This window comes from Solanum tuberosum, unplaced genomic scaffold, assembly GCF_000226075.1.
Source record: "Solanum tuberosum cultivar DM 1-3 516 R44 unplaced genomic scaffold, SolTub_3.0 scf00123, whole genome shotgun sequence".
NCBI lineage: Eukaryota > Viridiplantae > Streptophyta > Magnoliopsida > Solanales > Solanaceae > Solanum > Solanum tuberosum.
In genome coordinates this window covers 419,072-430,544 of record NW_006239048.1, presented here as the reverse complement: position 1 = coordinate 430,544, position 11,473 = coordinate 419,072, and the positions used below count along the sequence as shown (strand labels likewise).

Below are 11,473 nucleotides of genomic sequence, written 5' to 3'. Positions count from 1 at the left end.
AATAGAAGCTACCTACATATAAATTTCATAAACATCCTATTCATTTTCATCAATTGTAATACACGGTGAAAGTGAACTCAAAGTTTTGTTGAACATTTGTTGAACGGTAAGTAATCATTATAAGTAGTTCGAGTACTTCTCGAGATGAACACACTTTGTTTCAATATAAGTAGTCATTGAGCTCTTAAAAAAATTATGACATGAGAAAGCAGACATTCATATAATTCCACGGTTCATATGGTTGTTTTCTGTATTTAATTCCTCGTCACTCAAACAGCTTAAGATACTAAACAACAGTATGTAATCAATGGTGAGAATTCCATATTTTAGGGATTTCAGAAATATTTTCATATTGAACTTTCTAATTTAGTATCTGAAATTGTCATTATTAATTCTTTATTTTATTTTGTGAATTCTTACCGATCATCTAGAGTTGTCAAAAGCAAATCGAAAGATATTTCTAATGAAATCAAATTTCTCAGTAATTTTTAAACTTTAAGTATACCGATTAAAACCACTAAGCAGTTTTTGCATGTTACAAAGGTATGAACCGATATAGCATGATCACTTTCTTTATACAATAACATAAGCACGTTATGGTCACTATAATAATATCTACAAGTGCAATTCTGCTTAACATGATATTGAAACCTCAATGCATAACAACGCCACACAGTAGGAACAAGCTTAGAAGCAACTATTTCCCCTGTAACGCTTCCAACTTTTAAAAATATGAGCAAGAATTGGTGAAACACTCACATGCAGTAACCTTGAACAGAATAAAAAATTCAAATAACATTAAGAGGCATGCATGAAAATTGATGAGCAAACAATGGAATAAATTAATAAGAGAAGTACTAAATTAGCAGTACAAAATAAGGTACGCGACTTCCTGCACATTATTCGATTCAATCTCCCAATATAAAAGACCTATCAAAATTTCAGAAAAACAAACTGACGAAAAAAAGGTTAAATGCAAAGAGTTCTTCGACCAACCTTCTTCAAGGAATGCATCAATTTTAGACACTTCTTCATGAGAACTTCAGCAGATTTGGAGCAAAGGAATGCATCAATTTTACAGAGAAGCACTTTGAGAAATTTGGGGACTAAGTGAAAAATAGAAGATGAAAACAAATAAATATGTTATTACATGTCTGCCAGAAAAAGGAAACTTGGAGGGCATTGAACTCAAATACATACACGTGTATAACTATTTGATGTTATGTTAGTTCTTTTCTTGTTCACTTGTATTATAAAAACTAGTTTCTGAGCACGTGCTTCGCACGTGTGTTTCATGTGAATTTTTATAGATACGTTAGAATGACTAAAATTTCATGAAAATATATATATGTAAATTGTAATGAACAATAAAATGCAACAATTACAAAATAAGTATAAAGACTTACGACAATAAAACATTCATAGAAAACTAAATTAAGAAGTCTAATAGAGAAAAAAAAAGACAAAAAGAAACAGATTTAAGAAAAAATACAAGGTAGACATTATTCTTATAAGACTGATACATATATAGATGAAAAAATAAGTACAAAATTAGTACATAACTCTCCGAGTTCTTATCGATTCCTTCCATATCCTATCAAAATTCAAGAGTCTTCTTCATCTACTTTAACTATAGAATAAAAATAATAATAGCCTAATAATCTTGGTAGGGATTTCATGAGATAAAGAAGTTGAATTTATATAGATAGAATAGAAGGAATATCAAAAGATATCTTAAAGTGCTAGTTTAAATATTTAGAGGTTATGAATATGAAAAGATGAGAGTTATGAATATTAAGAGTATAAAAGTTGAATAAGTAATTAGAAAATAATAGTAAATAAATGAAGAATATGAAAAAGAAAATTAAAGTTAGCAAACCATGTAGAAAGAACAACTAAAAGTTCTTATCATGTAATTAAGCATCAATGAATTTAAATTTGTGAAGCTAGAGTCATTCTTTAATAATAATCAAGAGGACATTATCAATGTGTGCGTCTCCATTTTGCAATTTGCACCCTTCAAATTATTAAATTTCGTTAGTTATCATAAAGGATAATACTTTATCCACATAAATTATATTAAAGGAAAAAGTTATGAGAAGAGGAAAAGTATAGCAATTTAGGTATAGACTTTTTTTAATTTAATATTTGAGTAAGACTATCATAGAGATGCAATTTTACCAAAAGTAAGAAATTATTTTCTAAAGTTGTGTAATTTGTTTGTTAATGTTTTAAAAAAATTAATTTTATAGTTATCAAAAAGAGTTGACATGAAAGAAAAAGACTTATAGTAAATAATATAGGACAATAATTAATGAAATTAATTTATTCAAATAAAACATAATGTAATATATATATATACTAGTTTTACGGCACGTGCGTTGCACGTTTGTATCATATTATATAGTATATGATGTTTTAAAATAGAATTAATATGACTAGATTAAAGATTTTTAGCAAATAACTATAAATTGAAAGACCAATGGTCAAATGCTTTTGAATGATTAATATAGATTGTTATAAAATTAATTGTTTTTTAGACCAAAATGACCCGATTCCATTGAAACATTTCAAAATACAGTCAAAATTTAAATATGCTGAGAAAGTGATATTTCTTTAGTGCTGTTTTTTTTACTTTACTCAATTTTGTAAACAAACTTGACCGGCAAAACAGAAAAATAATATCAATATAAAAAAGGTCACCAATAGCTTTTCCTCTAAAGGTTATGACTATAAATGATGGACACCATTTAAGGATAATTTTTCTCTTAAATATTAATACTTCATTGTGCATGAAACTAATAACTATTACCATAAATAGTGCAATATTTTATCTTTATAGGTAATATATCTTTTTAAAATATTATTACTCATTTAATATTTGAGTAAGACTATCATAGAGATGTAATTTTACCAAAAGTGTACTTCTATAGAAAATTTCAACACTGTTATAAGTAGAATATTATTGAGAAAAAAAATATAACATCGAATATTAGTTCTAAAAAAATTTGGTTGTGACAGGGTTAAATAGAGAATTGAGTGTATGTCAAATATTTAATATTAATATATGAACTACATCACCTATAGTGAAAAATATTTTATCTCTTTAAGTTTCTACCATATCTTCGGGAAATTGTAGTCCTATCTTTTTTTTATGTAGCATACATTTCATATAGTTGTTGTCTAATGAGAGTATCTAGTATCTTATAGAAGTTCTATCATGATATAAAACGTTAAACTTTTACAATAAAAAAATTAACTGATGAATAAAATTTAAACTATTTATTTATAGAATTTTTAATTTGATTTAAGATCATTTTTGTGATCAACCACTATTTTCTTATCTATTTTTATGTTGGTTGCAAGGAGGGTATCTTGTGACATATCATATTCTTAGATCAAAATGAAGACAAATAACATGAAATTCATACTTAAAATAAGTCAACACAATATAAATATAAAAAAGAATAAATATATGGAACAATTCATAGCCAATGAAGAAGGAAGACGAAAATATATGTTCATGATATATTTACTCTAGTGTTCAATTTGATTGAAATCTCTTGCCACCAACACTTTACTTTCTCCAAAAAAATATAATTGAAAAATTCATAGCCATTGAAGAAGGAAGACAAAAATATATGTTCATGCTATATTAACCTTAGTGTTCCAAAATTAGGGAGAAACTCCTTCGTCTGAGGTTAAAAGAATAAAAAAAGGAAAAAAAAAGAAGAAATATTTTACTCCAGTCATGTGCCTTTTTCGTATTTGTTTATTGTTATTGTCTCTCCCACAACTTGATCTATTTATTTAATTAAAAAATAATCTACAATGTTTGTATTCGTCATTGTTCACTCATTATGTTAACATTAATTATTAACTTCTGTCTCGAATTAAAATACAAAAGAAATTAATTAAAGAAACAAATCAAGAATAAGAAATGAAAATTCTTGCGCACAATATATAGAAGTTTTCTGTGTGAAGCAAAATTCATAGATAATTGCTCATTTCGTTGTTCTCTTAGCTTCCATAATAGAAATACAATACCTAAATTCCAATTCTAAGAGCTTTGGCGAAAACATATCAATGGATTGGGATGAATTATGTATGAAAATTTTAAATGATCTCAAATTGTTACAGAAAAGAGATCACCAAAAATTTATAAGGAGTGAATTGTTGTGATTTATGACCGAAGAAACATGAAGGTAGAAATTGTTGTGACTATTTGTAGGAAATTAGTATTTTTTTTAAAATAAAATATGTAGGTTAATTAAAAGGCTATCAGTTTTCTAAAATGATATAAATCATATTGAAGTATTTGTATGATGAAAATCGTAATAGGAAAATATAATTGTAAATTGATGAATGATTTGTTACAATTTGTTCACCTACTCTTTCTTATGTGGTACCTCCAATTTCATAGAATTTTGAACTTAATAAACTGTTGCAAATAACACTTAATTATTTTAAGAAGAAGAAGAGTAGAAAACCTTACAAAAATCATAGTTTAAAAGTGAGAGGAAACCCCTCTATTTATAGCTAACAAATAGTACTATGAATAGGTACTTATTGTGCCTTATAGGAAAAGTCACAACTCATCGGAAAAGTCATAACCCTTTGAAATAGTCACAATCCATCAGATAAGACACAACTATTTTGTAAACTCACAATCCTTTGAAAAATTCACAATCCTTTAGAAAAGTAACAACTCATCGAAAAAGTCACAATCTTTTAGTGTAAAAGAGGTATCTACTTTTAATATAATATATTAAATTAAATAAATAAAATAAATAGAGTATTATTAATTGAGGGTATTCTAGTAATTCAACATTCATTTTTGGAAGTTCATGCTTTTAAAGTAGTATATATAAGGGTAATAATAAGTTCAGTCATATGTGGCATGCTCCGTATTTAATATATTATTAGGAACTTTTTCAGGATTGCACAAATTATATTTATATTTTTTTTGGTATCTCATCTGGTATTCGGAGCCCACATTGGAGCTCCAAGTAAATTCGGATTGCGCACTGTAGGGCCCATTCGCGGGTGGCGCTCCCAACATGATTTTCTCCATACCCAGGGCTCGAACCCGAGACCTCTGATTAAGGGTGAAACACTCTCACTAGTGCACAACTCAAAAAAAAAAAAAACCTTTACCGGCATTAGTTAATTGTCATTGGATTCAGTGTCCCTATCAGCTTTAGGAACATTTACAAAGAGTGTTAAATATCGCTAAAGATCATTTTTGATGTAGTGTAAAAAGAATTTTTCTTTGATTGCGGTTTCTGCATATCCTTACTAATATTTGAATTTAATTGTCAATTATTGAAACGAAGGTAACAGTAAGAAAAGGCTTGGATCAGATGTTGACCATTTTCCTTTTCCTATCGCTTTTGCATCTTGGCCTAAACTCTTGGCCATGGTCATTATATGTTACTAAGTATTATTTTGTAGGTAGACATTCTTTATCAGTCGAAATTATTATACAAATTAAAAAGGCCAGAAAATTAGGACCGATCGCTTGAATATTTTATGGTTATATTATAATTATAATAATAAGGCGTTGTCATATCCTTATTAATATGTGAATGTCGATTAATAATAGCAATAACATTTATTGTCATATGCTTATTAATATTTAAATGTCAATTATTGCACTACCTAGGTTTTAGGGATAAGATCAGACTCGAAAAATAATAATCTACTATAATAATGCAAGGATGTGACTTATAGTACTTTTCATATCCGAATTTACAATCAAAATTGAAAAGTTTGAATCTCAAAATTCAAACTATGATAGATAAACAGTAAGCAAAGTCTTGTTGACAAACAAAAGTTTTACTCTCAAAATTCAAACTAAGTTTATAAAACAACACACTCAATTGAGCTTTGAGGACTCATCCCAAAATGCAATTGGTTTCCATTTTCCTTTTCCTATGTTTCCTCTTTTTGTTAAGGAAATGGAAAAAGTACTCAAATAATACCCAAACCAAAAAATTGCCTCCAGGTCCATGGAAACTTCCTTTTATAGGAAGTATGCATCACCTGGCCGGCGGACTTCCACACCGCGTTCTTAGAGATTTAGCGAAAAAATATGGACCGCTCATGCACCTTCAGCTTGGTGAAGTTTCTGCTATTGTGGTTACTTCTGCTGAGATGGCTAAGCAAGTCCTAAAAACTCATGACCTTGCATTTGCATCTAGGCCTAAATTCATGGCCATGGGCATTATTATCTTCTATGGTAGGTGCAACATCGCCTTTACCCCCTATGATGAGTATTGGAGACAAATGCGTAAAATTTGTGTTATGGAAGTGTTGAGTGCAAAGAATGTCCGATCATGCAGTTCGATCAGGCATGATGAACTTGTTTGTCTCATTGACTCTATCAAATCATCTTCTTCTTCTGGTGAGCCGGTTAATTTTACGGAAAGGATCATTTGGTTCACATGCTCTATGACATGTAGATCAGCATTTGGGCAAGTACTAAAAGAGCAAGAAGTATTTATAAAACTAATTAGAGAAGTAATAAGCTTAGCAGAAGGCTTAGGTGTGGCTGACATCTTCCCTTCATACAAGTTTCTTCATGTATTTAGTGGAGCAAAGACAAAAATTCTAAATGCACACCGTAATGTAGATTCAATTGTTGAGGATGTCATCAACGAGCACAAGAAGAATCTTGCAATTCGTAAGAATGGTGATTCATTAGGAGGTGAAGATCTAATTGATGTCCTTCTAAGACTTATGAATGATAGAAGTCTTCAATTTCCGATCAACAACGACAATATCAAAGTTGTTATTGTTGTAAGTATTGAATACTATGCTTATTCTTACTTATTTAACCATGTGTTCTGTTTAATTTAATATTGTAACTTAGCTTGGACATTAAATGCAGGACATGTTTATTGCTGGAACAGAAACTTCATCGACAACAATTGTATGGTCTATGGTTGAAATAATGAAAAATCTAAGTGTATTCGCCAAAGTTCAAGCAGAAGTGCGAGAAGCCTTTAGAGACAAAGTAACGTTCGATGAAAATGATGTGTAAGAGCTGAAATACTTGAAATTAGTCATAAAGGAAACATTGAGACTTCATGCACCAGTTCCACTTTTGGTCCCAAGAGAATGTAGGGAAGAGACAAACATAAACGGCTACACTATTCCCGTGAAGACCAAATTCATGGTTAATGTTTGGGCATTTGGAAGAGATCCAAAATATTGGGATGACGCAGAAAGCTTTAGGCCAGAGAGATTTGAGCAGTGCTCTGTCGATTTTATTGGTAACAATTTTGAGTATCTTCCGTTTGGTGGTGGGAGAAGGATTTGTCCCGGGATATCATTTGGTTTAGCTAATGTTTATTTGCCGTTGGCTCAATTGCTTTATCACTTCGATTGGAAGCTCCCTACTGGAATGGAGGCAAGAGACTTGGACTTAACTGAATTGTCTGGAATAACTGCTGCTAGAAAGGGTGACCTTTACTTGATTGCCACTCCTTATCAACCTTAATAGCATCAACTTGTTAAGAAAACCTATCTAATTATCTCATTCTTGTGGCATCTTTTTTCTGGTTTTTTTAGGTTTCATCGGTTTATAGTGCCTGTATTTTTTAAAATCAAATAAGAATGTATCCGCCTGACAGTTAGCCTAAGGTGTAGCCTGTCGAATAACATTTTTTGGAACACAACTCTAGGAACATCAAAGTAAATGCATGATTAGTGAACAATGAACAGTTAAAAGGGACTGAGAAAAATAAGAAATGAAACTAAAGAGCTAAATTACTGGTATAAATATCATGCGACTTGTAAGATAAATTTCGTTCAACTATTAGTAACAGACTAACATATGCATAGCAATCTCACTCACGTCATGATGACACCTACTACGTCCCACCAGTAGGTAAGCCAATTCATAGCTCGGAACCAAGAGTAAGGGGCTATCACGGGGAAGAAAACATAAAGGGGACGGGGAACAATATCAAAATAGAAGAAGGAGAAGTAAGTCGATATCTACATACAACTGATACAAGATAACCCCAAGATCTAGCATCAGTCGGTAATCGAGCTTCTAATCAAAATAGAATTACAAGTCTTTACAAAAAAAGTATATACAGAACTGTCTCCGAATACAAAATAAAGACTAGTCCTAGCCAAAAAGAGGGTGATCGACAACTCCGAACATCAGGAGTTCACCCTAGTCTCCGAATTCCAAAAGTTGTTCCACACGAGGCCTCAATCAATGGCGAGAACTCGTACTATGATTTGCAGGGTGCAGAAGTGTACATAGTATGAGTATCAATAAGTAGTGCTGATCAGTACGCAGAGGCGAAGCCACCTTGTCCCCAGGGTTTCCAATTGGACACCCTTCGTCGAAAAATTATACGATATATACACGTAAAATTTTGAATTATATTGGTGTATATAGTATTTTGGACACCCTGCTTTAAAAAAGTAACCCGTAGTGGAGATGGCTAGAGTTGTCGCAAGCCCACTCTCTGCCCAAGTTCGATTCCCTGCATGAGTGTTTTCATTTTTCCGTAATTATTTTGCCTTCTTGAAGTTTTTAAGTAAATAAACATGCGTAAGTCTGACATATATGTTCAGTAGCTTGGTGGTAAATAGTGTTATGCTTGTATTGAGTGACCCAAGTTCGAAACTCACCTCCCATAAGGATTTTTTTCCCAATTAAAATTGAATTATTTTCTTAAATTTTAATACATTTTCCTTTTGGAATAAGATTTTAATTGAAAAAAATCCTTAAATTTTAATACCTTTTCCTTGTGGAATAAGATTTCTTTATATTTTAATACCTTTTTCCTATGTGGAATAAGATTTTCTTAAATTTTAATACATTTTCCTTTTGGAATAAGATTTTAATTGAAAAAAATCCTTAAATTTTAATACCTTTTCCTTGTGGAATAAGATTTCTTTATATTTTAATACCTTTTTCCTATGTGGAATAAGATTTTCTTAAATTTTAATACATTTTCCTTTTGGAATAAGGTTTTCTTTCTCTATAAATAGGAGACCAATTTACCCAAATTATATCACAATATTATTAAAAATAGAATCTTTATAAATCATCGTTTTTTTAAAAAAAAATTACTATTCAAAGTTTGGGGCCCCTTGATAAAATTCCTGGCTACGCCACTGTCAGTACGCATAAGCCGATTGAGCTCCAAAGACAACGCAAGTATAAATGATAGGTAAATAAGGAAAGTACATCACAAAAAACTAAAGAAGAGATATTACATAGTTTAAGATGAACAAATACAAATGAATATAATACATTGAACAAGAGACCGAGAAAAGAGAACATGCCTGGAGGCACTAGCCGAACAACCTAATCACAAAAATATCATACAACGGATGCCAACTAACCAAAGATATGTCCACGATAAACACCCCGACTCAATATAACCACCCAAGAGGGGTCAATCCAACCACAATCGAGTCCAAGAGCACCAAGATGACAAGTCCAAACCATTTATATAACTAATAACCAAATGAACACAATATACAAAATTAATCAAACAATATTAATGCCTAACCAAACCCCCATAAGCCCAGAAGGTACAAACAACAAACATAATTGTCACGACCCAATTAGACCCTAGGCGTAACATGACGTATAGAAGGAGGCCCTACACAAGCCACTTTAGCATACATCAAACAAAATAATACGAGTAAAGAATTCATAAGATAGCATCATACAAAAGAGTTTGACAAAAGCGAAAGTCTAAACAAAAGTCCCAAAGGCATCTAGTACATTGTAAGAAAAGTGATTGGGACGTAACTCATACATCACATACAAAGTCTAAAAATAAAAATGACATAAAAACAATAAAAGAATCTCTGCCTTCGGATCATGAAGACTCGCCAATCTTCAAAATTCCAAAAGGATCAACTAGCCACGAGTATGGAAAGTAGGAGCGTTGGAACCTACATTAAGTGAAACAATGTAGGACAAGTATGCATTAGTACATGGAATGTACCAAGTATGATAGCAATGCATAAGAGTTGTAAAATCATGCTAAAAGGACTTTATATGACATGCAATGACCAAGCTAAATTAAAAAATAACATGTTAGAAATCATAGGTAATAATTGTGGTCAATGCAAGTTAGACATCTTACAAAACACTTGTGAGATACTTTGGAAAGTAACTTAGCACATTACTATGGAAAATTTACCTTTGACCTACATAGACCATGTGAGCTATAATATGGAATTCGGTGTCTATCCCACACCAAAAAGATATGTCCTTACTTGCCAAGGTAAGAACCATAAACTTGAGCTAAAGTGAATCCACTAGCTAATGTCTATCTAAGACAAACCTCTGGTGGCACATAATTATGGGATAGAAAGATTGCTACTAGAAACCCGGCCTCAACTAACGGGAGAGCTTTCATCTCAATATCCTCTCGATGCTAAGTATAAATTCCACGGAATAGTCATTAATCATAATTTGTCTTATTATCCATGGAAAGGCACAATTAGTAACCAATCTAGGCTAGAGTTCATTTGGAATAGCTCCTTAATCTTGATTCAATTTAGGTGAGAAAACATTTCAACCTTATGAGTCCTTTTGTGAGAAAAGCCCTTTCACAATCATGTTTTAGTAGTATGTGAGAAATCCTTTCACAACAAAACAACAACATCTATGCGTTACTCTCAAAACAACCTTAAATCATTTATATCAATTTCATAAAGGAACACGCATACTATTATAATTCACCTTTCACAATTTATAAGCTTCATCATATGATAATTGTCTAGAAATCATGGATCATGCATGGGTTCATTTGTATGTAACTTAAAAACATGTAATTACTTCAATTCATGCATAAAAAGATAGAAAACAACCAATTGGCGCATAATTGAAAAGAGCCCATGTAGATTGAGTAAAACCCTAACTTTGATTGGAGAATCTAACTTGTAAAATTAGAGAATTTAGGAACCATATGGAGGAAACGACTCCATAGGTGAATACTAACATACCTTAGCAATCAATGCCCACAATTAATGGTGAATTGGAGTTCTTCAAGGCAACCCCTAACTTTTCCCTCCTTAGTTCTTGAGGGGGAATTTCGGGGTGATCTTGCAAAGAATTTAGGAACTTAAAAGAAATGTTTAGAATGGGTAGTTTTTAGACTTAAGGGAGTTATATAGGGCTTAGGATTAGGACCAAAACAACTTAGTTTAGACATTAATCAATTAGGGGAAAAGACTTAAAAGCCCTTTAAAATAATTATCGACCTATTCCTACAGTTTGGACCTACAGCCCGTAGGTCTTTCTACGGACCGTCCTGGTCAACAATAGAAATGGATCAAGGACCCTTAATTTGGCCAACTTTTGAAGGACACGATCTACGGTTCGTAGGTACTTCTACCCACCGTAGATACCAACTATTTAACCCAATCTTAAGCTTTAGAATTTCACTAAGTCTGGGAGTCACCTACAAGACCTATATAAAAC

General features: G+C 31.5%; 1 pseudogene; it reads left to right on the top strand.

The window, feature by feature from the left end:
- The first annotated feature begins 5,907 nt into the window (after positions 1-5,907).
- Positions 5,908-7,630, top strand: LOC102602505 (cytochrome P450 71D7-like; annotated as a pseudogene).
- Positions 7,631-11,473: the final 3,843 nt, after the last annotated feature.